The sequence below is a fragment of the Rhinolophus sinicus genome, chromosome 18, assembly GCF_057876585.1.
Source record: "Rhinolophus sinicus isolate RSI-liver-muscle chromosome 18, RSI-T2T, whole genome shotgun sequence".
Classification (NCBI taxonomy): Eukaryota; Metazoa; Chordata; class Mammalia; order Chiroptera; family Rhinolophidae; genus Rhinolophus; species Rhinolophus sinicus.
In genome coordinates this window covers 101,487,289-101,508,040 of record NC_142518.1, presented here as the reverse complement: position 1 = coordinate 101,508,040, position 20,752 = coordinate 101,487,289, and the positions used below count along the sequence as shown (strand labels likewise).

At 39.9% G+C, this 20,752-nt stretch overlaps 1 pseudogene; it reads left to right on the top strand.

The window, feature by feature from the left end:
- Positions 1-20,272, top strand: part of LOC109436878 (transcription factor SPT20 homolog) — a 45,004-nt pseudogene extending 24,732 nt beyond the window's left edge.
- The last annotated feature ends 480 nt before the right edge of the window (positions 20,273-20,752 follow it).

Below are 20,752 nucleotides of genomic sequence, written 5' to 3'. Positions count from 1 at the left end.
TCCATCCTAAGGGGTGGGACACCACGGGCCTGGGTACCAAGTAGGACACAAGGCAAATAGGGGCAACCCAAGTACCCTCTGGATATCAGCAGGCCGTTTACTCCTTGACTCTTCCCAGTAAGTTTGCCAGCTTTAAAGTATTCTCCCTACTTCAGAGGTGAGGAAATAGAGGTTCAGAGGGTAAAAGGCCATCCGTTAGTAAGGAGGGAGTTAGGATCTGAACTCAAGTTACCATGCTCCAGAACTGTGCACCCCAGGGTACGACAAGGACACTGAGGCTTAGCGCCCCATTACCAACTCATTTTAAGCAAAGACAATGGTCTCCAGAAGATAATGAACTTAGTGATGGCCTACCCTCCCCTGCTAACCTACTCTCAAGATTCTATCCTCAAACAATCAAAGAATCAGGGTTCAAAACAGCCCTTATACTAACTATAAAAACACTAGAGCCCAGTAACAGTTTCAACACAGGATACTAAAAGAGAATGCAACATCCTTATGCATATTTAAAATTTCAAACTCAAACCAGTAAATCACGAACGATCTGCTATACTCTAACACTTTTATGGAAATAAAGGTTATCATTAATGGGTTTTTCAGTTCAGTACTACTGTAACTTAATGGGCTTACACCTACTTAGCTATATCAAACAGGTAGTTCAGTACCATGCTAAAGTACTAATTATGCCAAAGCGTGTTGATTTAAAAGTGTCCTGATGGTCAATATTTTTCAATTCTCTTGACCACCCATGACCACTGTCAACATTTTGGGTTATACGCTTACAGACATTTTTTAAAAACACGAACACATGTTTGCAAAAATGCTATTCTACCATTCATAATATTTTGCAACCTGCCTTCTAAAAACAGGGTCACAATACAGGTATTATTTCCTTTATTCCTTACAACAACACTGTGTCGTGGATACAAGTATTCCCTTGTTAAGTAAAGGAAATGAAAGCCTAGAGAGGTCATGCAACTACTACCTGGTAGTGCTGGGATCTGAACTGAGATCAGGCTGTCCTTAAAACCCATGCATTTCTCTGATGATTAGTGATGTTGAGCATTTTTTCATATGTCTATTTGCCATTTGTATGTCCTCTTTGGAGAAATGTCTCTTCAAGTCCTCTGTCCATTTTTCAATTGGGTTGTTTGTTTTTTTGTTGTTGAGTTGCATGAGTTTCTTGTATATTCTGGATATTAGCCCCTTATCGGAGGCACTATTTCACTGATATGTGGTATATAAACCAAAAACAACAAAAGAACAACACAAACAAATGAGAAACGAAACCTCATAGACACAGACAATAGTTTAGTGGTTACCAGAGGGTAAGGGGGGTGGGGGGTGGGAGATGAGGGTAAGGGGGATCAAACATATGGTGATGGAAGGAGAACTGACTCTGGGTGGTGAACACACAATGGGATTTATAGATGATGTAATACAGAATTGTACACCTGACATCTATGTAATTTTACTAACAATTGTCACCCCAATAAATTTAAAAAATAAATAAAAAAAAAACACACAAAACCATGCTTTCCCTACCACATTTTCTCATTCATTAAAAAGTGTTATTAGCATACATCATGACACTGAAATAATTAAACCATTGTGGCACTGGTGCCAGAAGCAACAGACAGACTTCTGTCACTCGTGTGTACTTTATGGATGGGTGTTGGGCACCTAACTTGATGTTAGGCCCTATTCCAAACACTGGAGATACAGAGTAAACAAGGCCCTTCTCTCGTACAGCCTTTAACCTAGAAGGGAAGGCAGGTAATAAACGCATGAGGACACATCCTATGTAATAATCAGGAAGTGATAAGTGCTCTAAATCAATATGAATTTAAGGGGACACAGAATAACAAAGGGGCTATTTTGTTTCTTCAAAGAAAGAAGACCTCTTTGGGGAAGTAATATCAGAGCAGTGACCTGAATGAAGTAAAGGAGCTAGATATCCGGGAGAAGACTATTCCAGGAAGATGGAACAGCCAATGAGAAGACCTTGAGGCAGGAACATGGTTGGCACGTTTGAGGAACAGCGAGGAGACCAGTGTTTGTGGAATGCAGCTTGCAAGGAGAAGAGCAGTGAGAGAGAGAGAGAGAGATGATGGTGAAGATGAAGACAGGAAATTAGGTCATGCAGGGCCCTGAAGGCTATGGTCAGCCTTTTGATTTTATTCCAAGTCTAAGCCAGTATAGGGTTTTGAGCAGAGGAGTGATGTGACCCGAATTACCTTATGAGAAGTGCACTCTAGCTGCAGACTGGAGAGCATAAGAGTGAAAACAGGGAGGCAAGTGATAGGGGTACAGTGTGGGGGCAACGTGCTAACCACTTAAGGAAAACAGGAGCCTAGATTTAACAAATGAGTGTAAGACTGAGTTATGGAGACAACCAACACTCTGCTGCTGCCACTTCAGAGGTCACGGTGGAGAAGATGGGACAGACAATTCCATGTGAGCCAGCTGTGGCAGACTCCCATAGATGAGCTCTGCAAACTTGAGGAGAGAATGCTTCCTTTTGCCTGGGATCTGAGATGAGGGAAGGCTTCACAAAGGAAGCCTGATTTGGGCAGAATCCTGAAAGCCCAACAGGAGTTGGGAGGGAAAGAAGAGAGGAGGTGGAATGGGAGAGGACAGTCCAGGCAGAGGGACCACAGAGGGATGCACTCTCAGGCTGCTTTCAAGAAATGCTCTTTCAATAGTTTATGCCAGATCTGTCCAGAGTTGTCAATAAGCAAACGGATCAAGGCAGCAAATATGGCTGGCTTTGTTTTCAATTCCTGCCTAGGAACTTTAAACATATTAGAACATTTTAAATCACAAACAGGAAGCATTGTCAAACGTTTCCTGTAAAGGGCTAGATAACAAATAGTTTAGGCTTTGTGGGCCACATGGTCTCTTTTGCAACCACTCAACTCTGCCCTTGTAGTGGGAAAGCAGTCGTGGGAAATACGTAATGAACGGGCATGGCTGCATGCCAATAAAACTTCAATCACAGAACCAGGCAGCGGGCTAGATTTGGCTCACAGGCTGTAGTTTGGCAACCCCTGAGCCAGTGACTTAGCAGCAAATGCTGTGCCCAGTGCCCCCAACCCTTATCCCACAGGTACCTGTTAAAGAGGCCTGACCTACATTCATTCACCCTGGGTGGCAGACCGTTATCAATCCCTTCTAGAGATTACTGATGCCACTAAATCAGTTTTTAAGTAAAAGATGAAAATGTGGGGATTGTATGCCAAAGAGGATGTTAATGCTTGTAGGAGGAGACAAGACTGAGGAGCTGGTCCTAAGAACAATGTCTGAAATAAAGTAACAATTATTATCAGAGAGATAAATCAAAAGATAAAGGCATACTTCTACTTTTATGTTTAATCTGGAATCCACATATAGCCCTGACAACGTCTTTCTGTCTCTCTGTCCCTGTTTAAAAGTTTCAGTGTAATTTCAAATGAATTTCTTACACTGCACTATTGAAATAAGATCACTCCAATAACAATGGTTTGTACATCTATCTATCTATCTATCTATCTATCTATCTATCTATCTATCTATCTATCTATCTATCTATCTATCTATCTTCTATCTATCACCTATCTACCGGTATCTATCTGTATCTATCCATCTAGTCCAGGGGTGCCCAAACTTTTTTCAACGTTTTTTACCAAGGGCCATATGCGGTAAAATATACAAACAGCTGGGCCACTCACTCGAGGAGAAGTACATATTGCCTCACCTGGTTTATTTGAGTAAACTAAATATATTTTTGGAATTTGCTGCGGGCCAATTAACGATGGATTGCGGGCCGCAGTTGGCCCGCGGGCCGCAGTTTGGACACCCCTGGTCTAGTCATTTTTTTTCCAACTACTATTAAGGAACACAAAAGAAATATTTATAATGTAATGTCAATAATTCCAGGGCACTAAAGTCTGCAATTCTCAACATGACTACAACAAAACCCAATTTGTACTACAAAAAGGTGGGCTCTGTAAAAGTCAGATCCTGCTCATGAAATGGGCCGTTAGCTTCCATACTGGGCCATGTATTGATTAGTTGCCACAGTTTATTTGTCATTTTCCTTTTAATTTCATCCTAGAGCATCACCCGTGGCTAAACGTCTTGAATGGCATCACTTGATCAGACGTGCTGTCAGTTCCAACATTTGCAGGAACTTGATGCCCAGAACACCCGATCTGCCTTTTCTCACATCAGTCATGATGACCAATGGCTTTGCTTGGAAACATTTTCTCCACTCTTTCCACAATGCCTCTCTGAGAAAAGGAAGGCTATGTTTTAAGGAAATCTGAAAGAATTCATTTGGGGCATGACTAGAACTTTCAAAAAGGACAAATCTCCAAGCTGACATCATCATTTTCATCACACTCACTTATAGTGCTTACTCTGTGCCAGGCACTGCTCTAATGCATCTTTGTATCTTTTAATTCATTAACGCCTCACAACTCCTAAGGTATCATCGTCATTTTGCTGAGGCATGAAGAGTTTATGTGATTTGCCCAGGCTCTTGCAGCTAGAAAGTGGCCCATCCAGGATCTGAACCCAAGCAGTCAGGCGTGAGTCCATGCACTTTGCTGCTAAAGCTAACACGATATTACCTCCCTTTTGGTTGAGTTTTAGAAAGGATACATTTCAGTTTGGAATTATTAGCCAAATTTCAATTAAAAGTAACATTATTGAGTTCCTTGTTATGTCTTGAAGTTTGTCATATAGTTAAACTTAGTTTGTTAGGCAAAACGCAGCCTTTCGTTTTTCTTGGAGGGAGCAGTATATCATCTCCATAAAATAAGCCTGTTCCAGACATCTGAAAGTTCCACTAGTTTTCTAGGTTATATTTCTCATAAAATACTACTAAGCATTTTCTTGTGAGTTCTTTCAACTGACGCAGACAACATATAGATGGGGGGATTGAAGCTCAGAGTCATTAAAGAACTTGAGCATAATCAGAAGACAGTAAGTAACAAGGCCACACTGCCTTCCACCTGTCTCCTTCCTTGGGCACAGGTTGATTTAGAATGGACCAGACGTGCCCTGTTAATGTTATTGAACTTGATTGGTTTTACGACATTTGTGAAAATTACATTGCTAGTATCTCTGGAAAGGATTATAGTTTTAAAGGTGCAAAATTATTCCAAATCACTTCTTTGGAATCTAATTATTATTTATGCTTCAGTGCATAAAGGGGACCATGCAGGTTGGAATTTGGTCATCTGTGAGATCACATTTGGTGTTTTTCAGTCACCATGAAAAGCCAAGTAGCCTGCATGCTTTCTCCATTTTTTTCTCTTTTTAAAATTTTACTTACTTTTAATTTTTAAAAATTAAGATAATTGACATATAACATTATATTAGTTTCAGGTGTACAACATAATGAATTGATATTTGTATATATTGTGATCACCACAATAAGTCTAGCTAACATCCATCACCACACAGTTATAATCTTTTTTTCTTGTGATGAGAGTTTTTAAGATCTACTCTCTTAGCAACTTTCAAATACGTAATACAGTATTGTTAACTATAGTCACTGTGTTGTACAACACATCCTCATGACTTATTTATTTTATAACTGGAAGTCTGTCCATTTTGACCCAATTTACCCATTGTGCCCACCCACCAGCCCCTGCCTCTGGCTATCACTAATCCACCAATCTGTTCTCTGTAGCTATGAGGGTTTTTTTTGTTTGTTTGTTTTTAGATTCCTCATATAAGTGAGATCAAATGGTATTTGTCTTTCTCTCTGACTTGTTGCATAATACTCTCAAGGTCCATACACTGCAAAATTTCCATTTTTTTGTGGTTAATTATATTCCATTGTGTGTGTGTGTGTCACATCTTCTTTATCTATTCATCTATTGATGGACACCTAGGTTGCATCCATATCTTGGCTATTGTAAATAATGCTGCAATGAACATGGGAGTGCATATATCTTTTCAAATTAGTGTTGTTATTTCCTTTGGATAAATACCCAGAAGTGAAATTTCTGAATCATATGGTAGTTCCATTTTCACTTTTTTGAGGAACCGTCATACTATTTTCCATAGTGGCTGTAACAATTTACATTTCCCACCAGCAATGCACGAGCGTTCCCTTTTCTTTACATGCTCGCCAACACATTATTTCTTGTGTTTTTGATTATAGCCATTCTAACAGGTGTTAGGTGATATCTCATTGTGGTTTTGATTTGCATCTCCCTGGTCATCAGTGATGTTGAGCACCTTTTTATGTACCTGTTGGCCATGTGTGTGTCTTTGGAAAAAATGTCTATTCAGATCTCCTGCAAATTTAAAAACATTGGATTGTTTCGTTTTTTGCTATTGAGTTGTATGAGTTCTTTATATATTTTACAGAGCACACGGGGGTCCTGATCACCCTCACCCCCTGCAAGCTCGTAGGGCAGAGGTTCCACATTGGAAGAGGTAAATTGAGGAGACCAGAGGCTCTCATCCCCATCCAATGCTCAAAGCAATGGCTCGGAGGGAGAGTGAGTCCAAAGGAACAGGAAGCCTGGAAGTGCTCCTTAAAGGAACTGACGTTATGAAATAGTACACAAAATTCACACCTAAGGGTGTTCTAGAAAACAGTGGAGATGGTGATAATGAACAAGTAAGAGGAAGCTGGTAACTATGAGAGCAACAAGCTAAAACATAGGCCATACTGTTTACCAGAAATGGCCCAGCTAACAAGAGCCCTCCTGGACTTAAAACAAACTTCAAAGACTTGGCATCATGAAGCTAACTTTGCCTGAGTTTAAACTGAATCAGACTATGCTGCAATTTATGCCCCCAAGAATGGTTGTAAACAACAGGGAACCCAGCTGGAAATTAGCATAGCCTAACAGAAGGTAACAGACAGCTTAACAGAGATAGCAGGGAAAGAGACAGAGATCCACGCTAAAACCATTGTTAACCCAGGGAGACTGTGTTCCTTCCCAAAGTTGCGCCATTTTAGAAGCGATATCAGAGGTTTTGGTTGTATGGTATGTGAATAATAGCTCAATAAAGTTACTATTAAAAAGTGACACAAATAAGAGCAAAATCAATGCACTTATTTTCCTCCCTTCAAAAGTCATTTTAGAAGAACATAGGCCTACAATTCTTCTGTGTTTGTATTTATTCTTTTTTCATTTACCACAGAAGCCACAATGAATGTCAAAAAAAAAAAAAGTAGAATTTGTAAAATTTTGCCAATTTAATCTCCCTGTCAGTGTATTTTGTGGCATGGTTACTTAGAAACTTTCAGCAATGGAATAGCAGGAATATCAAATAGGGAAACAGAGCAGGTTGGGAGGGTCTGATTAGGTTTATTTTCCACTCTGTGCTCGGTAGAGTTCTTGATGTCTCTTCTATGTCTAGTTAAGATGACTGTATTAGACACCCCAAAATTTAGATCAGAAAAGGAGAGCAAGCGTCATTGTTTTTGCAAAATCTCTTTCTTTGGAAGTCACCGTTACAACTGGATGACATAGTGAGACCTCAAATTTCATGCATCCAAAATTGAGCTCATCACCCATCTCCACCACCCCGATTCCTCCTATATCTCCAATCTTGGCAGGACACAAAAACAGAAAACTGACAATCATCATAGACAATTCCTTCTTTCTCAGCCACACGGCCAACCAGTCATTCATGAGTCTACCTCCTGAATAATTCCACATCTTTTACTTCTCTTACTGACCTAGCTCAGGCCCTTATCAACTCTTCCTTGCACCTTCACAGCCCAGCACCCTCTAGTTTATACTCCTGCCTTTAGACTTATCCCCATATGATGTGTTTTTACACTGGATCAAGCCCAAGTTTCCCGGTTCCTTACCATGGCACATAAGGTCCTGCATTATCTGACCCGTTTATCATCCAAACTTCATCCCTCAACACCCCATGCTCAGGTCCATCTCTGTACTCTTGACCATGTTGTTCCCTCTGTCTGGACTGACCTTGCCCATATTTCTCAATGAGTTAAACCCTATTCATCCCTTCAGAATCAGCTCAGGGGGTAGCTTCTCTGGGCAGCTTTCCCTGACGTCCACACAGCATTAATGGTCCTTTGTCTGTTTTCCCACAAACTACTCATGACGCCATCTCTACATTTTACTGAAAGTCTTTGTTCACGGGAGGTTTTCTGCATCAGACTGTGAGCTCCTTAAGGACATGGATTGTGTCTTATTTTTCCTTACATCTTCACCTGCTAGCACAAGGCTTTACCTAGAGGAGATGCTTAATTTATGTACTGCAAGAGCAACCCCCAAGATGTTCGTCAGTCAATGTCTATTTAATTTAAATTTCCTGACTTTTGTTTTGTTTTTTAGTTTCTTTTTTTATTCTTTTTATTTTTCAATTACAGTTGACATCTAATATTACTTTATATTAGTTTCAGGTGTACAGCATGGTGGTTAGACATTTATATAATTTATGAAGTGATCTGCCTGACTAGTACCCACCTGGCACTATACACAGTTATGACCATATTATTGACCATATTCCCTATGCCGTACTTTATTTACCCACAATTATTTTGTAACTACCAATGTGTATTTCTTAATCCCTTCACCTTTTTCACCCTGTCCTCCAACCCCACTTCTATCTGGCAAACATCAGTTTGTTCTCTGTACCTATGAATCTGTTTCTGTTTTGTTTGATTTGTTCTTTAGATTCCAGATATAAATGAGATTATATGGTATTTGTCTTTCTCTATCTGACTGATTTCACTTAGCATAATATCCTCCAGGTCCATTCATGTTGTACATGATAAGAGTTCATTCTTTTTTATGGCCAAGTAATATTCCATTGTACATATGTACCACATCTTTTCCAATCATTTATTGATAGGCACTTAGGTTGCTTAGCTACTGTGAATAGCACTGCAGTGAACATAGGGGTGCATGTACGAGGTCTGACACGTACGTTCACAAACTCATCCTAGAAGAAGTGCTACATACCTCATTGCTGAATATCACTACGGTCACCTTCGAAGTACTCCCCTTGGGAAGCTATGCACTGATGCCAGTGCCTAGTCCACCCTTCAAAGCAGTTTTGGAACTCTTTTTCTGGAATGGCCATCAGAGCTGTCGTCGTATTACCCTTGATGTCCCGAATGTCATCAAAATGTCTTCCTTTCAATATTTCCTTTATCTTTGGATAAAGAAAGAAGTCACTGGGGGCCAGATCAGGTGAGTAGGGAGGGTGTTCCAGTACAGTGATTTGTTTACTGGCTAAAAACTCCTTCACAGACCATGCTGTGTGAGCTGGTGTATTGTCGTGGGGCAAGAGTCATGAATTGGCGAAAAGTTCGGGTCATTTTCGTCTAACTTTTTTATGCAGCCTTTTCAGCACTTCCAAATAGTAAACTTGGTTCACTGTTTGTCCAGTTGGTACAAATTCATAATGAATAATCCCTCTGATATCAAAAAATGTTGGCAACATTGTTTTGACTCTTGATTTGGACTGACAGAAATTTTTGGTCGTGGAGAATTGGCTGACTTCCACTGTGCAATTTGATGCTTTGTTTCAGGGTCATATTGGTACACCAATGTTTCATCACCAGTGACAACACGGCCCAAAATATGGTCTTGCCTCTCTGAAAGGTATTGGCAAACCTCGACTCTCCTTTGCTTTTGTTCATTGGTGAGCTTCTTTGGGATCATTTTTGCACACACCTTTCTCATGCCAAGATTTTCAGTTAAGATTTTCCTGTTTCTCTATAGATGTTTACTTGGTCTGCTATGCTTCTCACAGTTAGCTGACGATTTTGATGCACAATTCGACAAATTTTTGCAATGTTTTCGTCAGTTTTGCTCATTACTGGCGACACTGACCTCTCTTCATCAGTGACCCTTTCTCTCTCTTCAGAAAAATGTTTAATCCATTTGTATACTGCCATTTTCTTCATGGCATTATCCCCATAAATTTGGACTAACATGTCCCTGATTTCACTTCCACTAGTGCCAAGTTTAACATGAAATTTAATGTTTGTTCATTGCTCTAATTCAAGCTCATTCTCGTGACGACACACAAAAACATGCAACAAGAATAATGAACGCCACTCAGCAAGACACCACCACATGTCGACATGAACACAGGTGTGAGACACTGATATACCAAGGTTATGAAACCTTACCGAGCCGTTTGTACAGTGCTGCCAATGTAAGCACACAGTGGCAAGTCTGCGAACTTAACTGTCAGACCTCTTATCTTCTCTATTAGTGTTTTGGATTTCTTTGGACCCAGGAGTGGAACTGCTGGGTTGTATGGTAGTTCTGTTTTTAATTATTTTTTTAAAAAACTTTTATTTAGGGCCGGCCCGGTGGCTCAGGCTATTAGAGCTCCATGCTCCTAACTCCGAAGGCTGCCGGTTTGATTCCCACATGGGCCAGTGGGCTCTCAACCACAAGGTTGCCGGTTCAACTCCTCGAGTCCCACAAGGGATGGTGGGCAGCACCCCCTGCAACTAAGGTTGAACACGACACCTTGAGCTGAGCTGCCACTGAGCTCCCGGATGGCTCAGTTGGTTGGAATACATCCTCTCAACCACAAGGTTGCCGGTTCGACTCCCGCAAGGGATGGTGGGCTGTGCCTCCTGCAACTAGCAACAGCAACTGGACCTGGAGCTGAGCTGCGCCCTCCACAACTAAGACTGAAAGGACAACAACTTGAAGCTGAACAGCACCCTCCACAACTAAGATTGAAAGGACAACAACTTGACTTGGAAAAAAGGCCTGGAAATACACACAGTTCCCCAATAAAGTCCTGTTGCCCTTCCCCAATAAAATCTTTAAAAAAACAAAACAAAAACCTTTTATTTATTTTAAGTGTGTTTTTTCAGGACCCATCAACTCTAAGTCAAGTAGTTGTTTCAATCTAGTTGTGGAGGGTGCAGCTCACAGTGGCCTATGTGGGGATCGAACTGGCAACCTGGGTGTTCTGAGCACCTCACTCTAATCAACTGAGCTAACCGGTCACCTCCCTATTTTTAATTTTTTTGAGGAAACTCCATACTGTCTCCTATAGTGGCTGCACCAATTTGCTATACCAACAGTGCATGAGGGTTCCCTTTTCTCCACATCCTTGCCAACACTTAATTTATTTATTGATGATGGCCATTCTGACAGGTGGTATCTTATGGGGTTTTAATTTGCATTGCTCTCATTATTGATGTTGAGCATCTTTTCATACATCTATTGGCCATGTGTATGTCTTCTTTGGAGACTTGTCTATTCAGGTTCTCTGCCCATTTTTTAATCGCACTGTTCTTTTGGTGTTGAGTTGTATGAGTTCTTTATAATTTTTGGATATGAACCTCCTATCAGATGTACTGTTCGCAAATATCATCTCCCATTCAACAGGATGTCTTTTCGTTTTGTTGATGGATTCCTTTCCTGTGCAAAAACTTTTTAGTTTGATGTAGTCCCATTTGTTTATTTTTTCATTTGTTTCCTTGCCTGAGGCGATATAGCAGAAAAAAATATTGCTAAGAGCAATGTCAGTGAGTTTACTGCTTATGTTTTCTTCAAGGAGTTTTATGGTTTTGGGTCTTACATTTATAAGCTTCCTGACTCTTGACACTTGATGTTGCCATCGACAATTGGTTAACGTATCTCGTCTATGCTCCCAGAGTGTCCCTCTACCACTGGGATTATCACCCTCTCTTTAATGGCATTTTCTTATTTATTTACTTGCCTGACTCCTCACTAAGTGGTATCCAGGTTTTGCTCACTCTGATTCTTTGGTGCAGAGGTTACCCAGTATGCATGGCAGAAAGTACCCTCTGGGAAACCAATCAGATGTGAAAGGAAAGTGTGCTGGGCATTCCCACCATGTTTCCCCGAAAATAAGACCTAGCCAGACCATCAGCTCTAATGCGTCTTTTGGAGCAAAAATTAATATAAGACCCGGTATTATATTATATTATATTATATTATATTATATTATATTATATTATATTATATTATATTACATTACATTATATTAGACCCGGTCTTATATTATATTAAAATAAGACCGGGTCTTACATTAATTTTTGCTCCAAAGATGCATTAGAGTTGATGGTCCGGCTAGGTCTTATTTTCAGGGAAACACAGTAGTTCTTTGGTCCCACCAACCAGATGGAGTGTGGAGAACCTGGCAGTGTCATTCTTGCAGATGTCCTCCCCACCCCCAATACAAACACAAGCCCAGAGAAATAGAGGATTCCACCGATAATGATTCCCAGCTAAGCTAGATTAAAATTGTGGTACTCAGCTTTCAGTATAATCTAGTTGTTGCCACAGAAAGCTTTTGGGAGGGATTTTCTTTCTTGGTAACTATTGAAGAGTTAGGGACAAAAATAGACTCTAGAGAGAGAAAGTAAAACTGTTCCAGAGGGCTGTTCTGAGAATTGGACCAGTCATTGCAGGATGGGCATCAATTGTAACCAACTTAACTTCAAACACACTATTTTAACGGAAGATGTTTGTGGTTAAGCAGAGAATAAACCACAGAATTGTGATAGAGTGCCAGTGTTCAGGTATTGATAAAGTATAAAATGCCTCCTTTCCCGTGCTCACTCTTTCATGCATCCCTTTCTCCTTCTCTATTAAGGCAGTTTTCAGCATATGAGCACTAACAGAATTACAGATGCCACTGTAAAAACCAAGAAAAAATATTGAGCAATTTTTAGTGTGGCTAGTATGAAAACACAATATACTGAATAGTCGCCAGTGCTGGGGTTATGTGGGCCAGCTCACATTAGGCAAGCTAACTTTGTCATTCTTCCCAAATGAGCCAGTGGTGAAGAGCTGTATCAGTTTGTTCTCCGTATCTATGAGTCTGTTTCTGTTTTGTTTGTTTATGTTGTCCTTTAGATTCCACATGTAAGTCAGATCATATGGTATTTGTCTTTCTCTGTCTAGCTTATTTCACTTAGCATAATACCCTCCAGTTCCATCCATGTTACAAATGGTAAGATTTCATTCTTTTTAATGGCCAAGTAATATTCCATTGAATATATGTTACACCTCTTCTTTATCCAATGTTATTTACTTAAGTGGGCCTATGTCACTGTCACTTTGGAATAAAAAAGCTGGTTTGATGTCCCAGAATAGACCATTACCAAAAAAAAATTTTGCCAGAGAAGAAACTCCTTTGTAGTTTGGACTCTGGAATGCCTGAGTTTGGCAGGCACCCACCCTATCTCATCCACCTCCTAGATGTTCTAATATTAATTTCTAAACTGAAGGTTGAATGAAACTATTTTTGTTTGAGAAATTTCTTGAGATTTCCTATGATGACCACAGACACTGTATAGTGGGGTTGAGCCCTACGTCTGGGCTTTGCTCCCCTAGAAGGGAAGTGTACTAACATTTGTTAAGTGTTTGCTGTGAATCAGGTCCCGAGCTAGGCACTTCACATGTGCTCTTTCCTTTAACCCTTGAGCTAACCCAATGAAATTGGCATTCACGGCCCCACTTTCCAAAAAAGGCGATCAAGGCTCAAGAAGAGTAAAAACTTGCCCAAGGTCACAGGCCATCATTGATAGAACAAGTATGCAAACCCAGTTCTGTCTCACTCTAAAGCGCACACCCTGGCTTACTGCTCTACTATGCCAGTCTCCTAGTTATTTCATGTGTGAGAGAACCACATCTAGTCAATATTCTGGAAGATTATCAATTCACGCAGCAATTGTTTTAGGATGGTTTTTACATTTGCAATGCAGTTGCGACTGTTGATTTCCCATTAATCAGAAGTGAGTGTCATGTTGTACTACTTTAATCATCACAATGCTTGAAATAAATACTGCATAATTTCAACATCTTCCCTCATATCTCAAAACAGAGAGACAATGATGTGCTAATGGAGTATATTACACTGAAGGCCCATTTAGCCTTTTACCAAATTTGTTGAATTATAAGTCAAACACTGAATAAAGGGACCTATTAGGTAAACACAGTTAAAATGCATGACTTTCCTGAAAGGCTGCTGATGGTAGATATTCATAAGAATGTGTGCAGGTGCTGTTAATGTCTAATTTATCATCTGTCGAGTTTGTGCCTCCAAATAACATTTTGGGGGTCTCTAATTGGGAAGTATTCCAGGATGAGTACTGGGGGTGGGAGGGATATTCCAAACCTATACCTGTTCAGATAAATGGAGATATCATTAGCGACAAGAAGTGCTCATGCTTCTCCCGTTTTTCATAAATTACACTAAATAACCATAATGCTGCAATTTAGTGGTCCAAAGTTCATTCTATTCAGCAGTCCATCCATAGTCAACAGTTTAAAGAAAAGGGACCTGCTGAGAAAATAGTGGTCTAATCAGATGCCATAAAATCGAGCTGATGAGATGAGTCTCATTTCTTTTTTTGTAAGGGGATTCTAATGAAGCAATGCTCAGAGGGGATTCATAACTTTGGGTCCCCTATTTCATTATTCAGGTCAGCTGCACCAAGTTCCAAATTAAGCTAAGGAACCTAATCCCACAGGCTATTTGTAGACATGCTGGGTTGTGTAGGTGATTTATTAAATCCCAAATTCCTAGCTGCTAAATTGTGTACAGGATCTTGGTTCCTATAAGGATTATGAGAAAGCTTTGGGGGGAAAAAGGCAAATCAAAGGGAACAGTAATCAAATTAGAAGTACGGAAGCATAGTGCCTCAAAAACGAATTCAGCAGATGCTGAAAGTGGAAGACGAGAGGGTTTCACTTGTGTGCAGCACCGTACAGAGCACAATAAGGTAAACGCCTCCAAGGCTCAGATGGGCAAACACAGGCAGGTTCAAGAGGGAAGTTTCCATGACCCATCTGGCACACCTTCCTTTCTGGAAACAGCCTGAGGAGGGAGGGAGGAGACAGGGTGACCATCTACCTAGCACCTGCCAGTCAGGCCCGTGGGCCTTGAGAAATCATCCACCTGTCAATATATCAGTATCTCTTCCCAGGGAGGTGAAAACCACCCAACTGGTAGTTCCTAAATTTATTCTATGAATGCTTTCCCACTGGAATATAATTTCCCATGGGAAGGATATTTAAAGCAAGTCCAATATGGTTAAGTAGAAAATGGATACATTTCCTCTTGCCAGCACTGAATTGATTGGGGACATGTTTTTAATGCCCCAACTTCAGAACTGGAAGCCAGACAACGGAATCAGTCAGCAGCTCCTGGGGAGAAGGGTGCCTTCCTGCTACAGATCTTGGCTGCTGCCTCCTCAGCTCCCTGCCCACAACACCCCCACCCCCAGCTTGCGTCCTACTACCTTACAGGAGAAACTGAGGCCCTGGAGAGAAAGGAGTAAAAGCTGTTGTCAAGATTAAATGAGGCAATGCATGCAAAGTTTTTAGCAAGGTGCTTGGTATATAATAAGCACTCAAAAAATGACAGCTACTGTTATTATTACTATTACTGTTACTATCACCATCATTATCATAGGAGGAGGTATATCACTTTTTATGTTCCTTTTAATATTTATTTTTATTTTAATGTGGAAAAACACTTAACATGAAATCTACCTTTTAACAAATTTTAAGTGTGTCATATATAATTGTTGACTACGGGTTTAATGTTGTATAGCAGATCTCTAGAATTTATTCATCTTTCTTGACTGAAACTTTATGCCTATTGATTAGTAACTCCCCATTTGTACCTCCCCTGAGCCCCTGGAAAACACCATTTTGATTCTACAAATTTGACTTTCTAAATACCTCATTTAAGTGCAATTATACAGTACTTGTCTTTCTGTGACTGATTCATTTCACTTAGTATAATATCCTCAAGGTTCATCCATGTTGTTGAATGTTGAAGAATTTTTTTCTTTTTTAAAAAAAGCTGAATAGTATTCCATTCTATGTATATACCACACTTTCTTTTTTTTTATTTTATTTTTTATTTATTTTATTTTTTTTTATTAAATTTATTGGGGTGACAATTGTTAGTAAAATTACATTGATTTCAGGTGTACAATTCTGTATTACATCATCTATAAATCCCATTGTGTGATCATCACCCAGAGTCAGTTCTCCTTCCATCACCATATATTCGATCTCCCTTACCCTCATCCCACCCCCCACCCCCATCCCCCTTACCCTCTGGCAACCACTAAACTATTATCTGTGTCTATGAGTTTCTGTTTCTCATTTGTTTGTCTTGTTCTTTTGTAATCCATTCATTTGTCAATGAACACTTAGGTTTCCATATCGTGGTTATTGTGAATAGTGCTGCAATGAATATAGAAGTGCCAATATCTCTTCAGGCTACTGATTTCAATTCTATTGAATAAATACTCAGAAGTGGAATTGCTAAATCATATGGTAGTTCTAGTTTTAATTTCTTGAGAAACCTCCATATTGTAGCAGCTGCATTATTTTGCATTCGCACCAACAGCATACAAGGGTTCCAGTTTCTCCACATTCTTGCCAACACTTGTTATCTTTTTTCCATAAGAGCCATCTTGACAGGTGTGAAGTGATATCTCATTGTGGATTTGATCTTTATTCCCCTGATGTTTAGTGATGTTCAGAATTTTTCATATACTTGTTGGCTATTTGTATGTTCTTCTATAGAGGAATATCTACTCAAATCTTTAGCCCATTTTTAATTGGGTTATTAGTTTGATTGTTTTACTATTGATCTGTAGCAGTTTCTTGTATATTTTGGAGATTAACCCTGTATCAGACATATGGTTAGGAAATATTTTTCCCATCACATAAGTTGCTTTTTCACTGATGATTGTTTCTTTTGTTGTGCAAAATCTTTTTAGTTTGATGCAATTCGACTTGTTTATTTTTTATTTTTTGTCTGTGCTTTTGTTGTCATATCCATTAAATCACTGGAAAAACCAATGTCATGAAGATTTTCCCATATGTTTTCTTCAAGGAGTTTTACAGTTTCGGGTCTTACACTTAAGTTTTTAATCCATTATCCTTTCCCCATTGTTTACTGTTAGCAACCTTGCCAAAGATCAGCTGACCATATATGCATGGAATTATTTCTGGGCTTTCTATTCTTTTTCAGTGGTCTATCTCTCTGTCTTTATGCCAGATACATACTGTTTTGATTATTGGGGTTTTGTAATATATTTTGAAATCACAAGTGTGATGCCTCCAGCTTTGTTCTTCTTTCTCAAGATTGATAACGGGTATTCATGGTTTTTTCTGGTTCCATATGAATTTTAGAATTGTTTTTCTTATTTCTGTAAAAAAAGTGCTTTTGGAATTTTGATGGAGATTGCATTGAAACTGTAGATCACTTTGGCAGTATGGACATTTTAACAATAATTTCTTCTAATCCATGAACATGAGATGTCTTTCCATTTGCTTGCATCTTAATGTCTTTCACCAATGTATTATAGTTTTCAGTATACAAATTTTTCACCTCCTTAGTTAAGTTTATTCCTAAGTATTTTATTCTTTTGGTGCTATTGTAAATGCGATTGTTTGGTTAAGTTGTTTGCTTACCAAACACAATCACAAGAAATCAATAGACCCTGCGGTGCAGGGTCGATTCCTGCACGTCGTGTTCTGGCGGAGCCTATGGTACCATCATGAGGCCCAGCCTGGCGGCGTCCCGCACAACACTGTAAAATTGATATTAAAGACATGATTTCACCCCATTTTATAAACCCACTTAAGTTTTTTCCTTGGACCCCTATTTTATACCACAACGCAACGAGCTTTAGAACTAGCTTTGGACCATGCAGACTATGTCATGGAAAGTGCCCCAGACCTCCTAAAAGGAAATACCTATCTAGTGGAAGCAAATCTGTATTTTATAAACTTAATGACTTATGTATTGAAACTGTGAAAAGGAGCTTGAGGTTAAGGCAAAAAAATTAGTGGAATTCCAGTAGTATCTAACCTTTGAAATCTTTACATTAGGAGAAAAATGAATAAACCTTACAAAATTAAGAAGAAATGTGAACTTGTTATAGATGCTTGTTATGCAAAAGACATCGCCATGTTTAGTGGTCAAACTATACCCTGGAAGTGAGGGATGTTCTTTGATGCTGAGGGGAAAAAATTGATGAAAAGGAATTGTTGAAATACTTGGATGCAGAAGAATTACCTCTTACCTTGGTTGATCTCCTAGAAAATCTCAGGTTAATATTTTTCACTGTGGATGTGTCATAGCAGAAATACATGACTATAGGGAGTCCAGTAATATGAAATCTCCAGGTTACCAAAGTAGGTACATTCTCTTACGTCCAACAATGCAGACTTTAATCTGTGATATACATTCAATAACAAGTGATAACCATAAATGGGCCCAGGAAGGCAAACTTTTGCTTATGATCCCAGCTACTGCCGAACTACTGTGTCTTGATCCTCCCAGAGCCATAACATGCACTGCAAACTGACTGCTCTATTACAAGCAAAAGATGAACACATACTCAATGAAACGGTGTTTCCAGAGGTATTCCAGGTCCTCTATGAATCGACACAAGATCTGTCTCATTGTCCAACTCTTCCTCAGCTAAAATTACTTGATTTCTTACAAAATAGAAAGGAGAGAAAAGCAGGTCAGCATTATGACCTCAAAATTTCTAAAGCAGGAAATTGTGTAAATATGTGGAAACAGTCCTGGTAATTTGGCCATACCTTCTGAAGTAGACGTGGAAACATATGCTAAAGCAGAAGTCTATCAAATTTGATTGACTTACAACCAACAGTCTGGCCAGCCCGTGATGTAAAAGATGATTATGTATTTGAATGTGAACCTGGCAATCAATATCAGAAAACAAAGCTGACCATTTTGCAGTCACTTGGTGATCCACTTTACTATGGTAAAACACAGCCATGTAAAGAAGATGAAGAAAGTAACAACCTAGATGTCTGCTTCCCAGTCCTCTACAGCTGATCATTCAAGTTGGTTCATTATTGGATCAAAGACTGATGCTGAGAAGGTAGTCAATCAGTGTCAGGAATTGGTCCAGAATGAAGTCAAATGCCCAGTCAAGATGTCACACAGCTCCAGTGGTTCAGGCAGCTTGAGTCAGCTCTCTCCAAAGAAAGGAACAGCCTGAGACCGTGTCAGTTCAGTCTACCATACTGGGGAAGGGAGTAAAACATCACCCCCCGCCCATCAAACTTCCCTCAAGCTTAGGAAATAGTTCCTCAGATACCGTATTTCCCCGAAAATAAGACCTAGCCGGACCATCAGCTCTAATGCATCTTTTGGAGCAAAAATTAATATAAGACCAGTCTTATTTTACTATAAAACTGGGTCTAATATAATATAATATAAGCCTGGGTCTTATTTTACTATAAGACCGGGTCTTCTATAATATAATACCAGGTCTTATATTAATTTTTGCTCCAAAAGACTCATTAGAGCTGATGGTCCGGCTAGGTCTTATTTTTAGGGAAACACAGTAACTATTTTATGCCACAACAGGCCAGCAGCTTTCTTAAATCTCCAACTCCTCCTCCTGCTTCTAAGCTATCAAGTCTTTCCCGGAAGTCATCTGTGGATCTCAATCAAGTTAGCGTGCTTTGGCCGGCTGCCCTGTTGTTACGTCACAAAGAACCACAGCCACCCAGGTCATGGCAAACTCGACTAGACTTGACTTCATCAGCATAGTGGGCTGTGTCTATGGAGCTCAGGCTTTGATGAGTGAGTGGTTCAAACGCTATGCTGGGCTGTAACACTGGTGCCATAACCCCTGCAGGAATAAACCTGAGTGGCTTTCTCCCCTCAGGAGGTCTGCTAGCAAATGCATTGCCGGGTGCAATGCAGGCAGCTTCTCAAGCAGGTGTTCCATTTGCTTTCAAAAACACTTCAAGTCTCAGGCCCTTAAATCCACTCCAGCTTCCAGGTGGTTCACTGATTTTCTACACTCTGCAGCCGCAACTGTGGCAGCTCTCTCAGTTGATACCCCAGAAACCTCAGCAACCCACACAACTTCTAGTCCTTAAACAGCCAAGGGAGCAGGGTTCTAAACAAGGTCCAACCAGTTATGACCAGGCCATGTCTGCTCAGCATGCTGCTCTTATTAATCTTGCTGGAGTGGGAAGTTGTACGCAGCCACAGGCAGCTGTGTTGTCTCAGTGTGGCCCTGCCAAGCACAGACCTGAGCAAAGGCTTCCTCAGCACACATTCCAGCTCGCCTCTGCCTTTTCATCATCAGCAACAACAGATACAGTGGTTGCGATTCTTGCAGCATCAAATGGCTATGACAGTGGCAGCAGCACAAACCGCTCAGCTACACTGTCGTGGTCATTGTCATAGGCACACAGGCAGCCAGCCAGAAAGTCATATGAAGAGAGGCCCACCAGCCACTCCAAAATTCTGAGTCTTGCATTCTTTTTTTCCCTTCTTTTTTAAAAACATAAGAGCACTGAATCAAAGGATTCCAACTTTCTACTTCATTTTTGTGTTTTAAAAATGTGTCAGTATTTTATATTGCTAGACATACAAACTTTACACAGAAGCACAACTATGAATGTTAAATAAAAATGGGAATGGTTTAATGAACAATTAGGGTTGGTTTGCTTGCTTAAGTCATTGCTTTTTCAAAATGGTTTCACTGTATGTAACACATACAAAAGTTGTCTAAGAAATACTAGAGACATCTTTCAGAAGGATGTAGTTTTATATTTCTTAGGATAAAAGTTTTGTTCACAGTGCAACAAACACAGTTTTTACAAATGTTTCGAAAAGAAAAGAATCCACTGACGGTGCTACCGGGTCTGACCTCTCCACTCAAAGGAGGAGGCAAAAGCATGGAAAGAAACCATGAAACCACTTTCACCCTCACACTGCCCCACCTGAG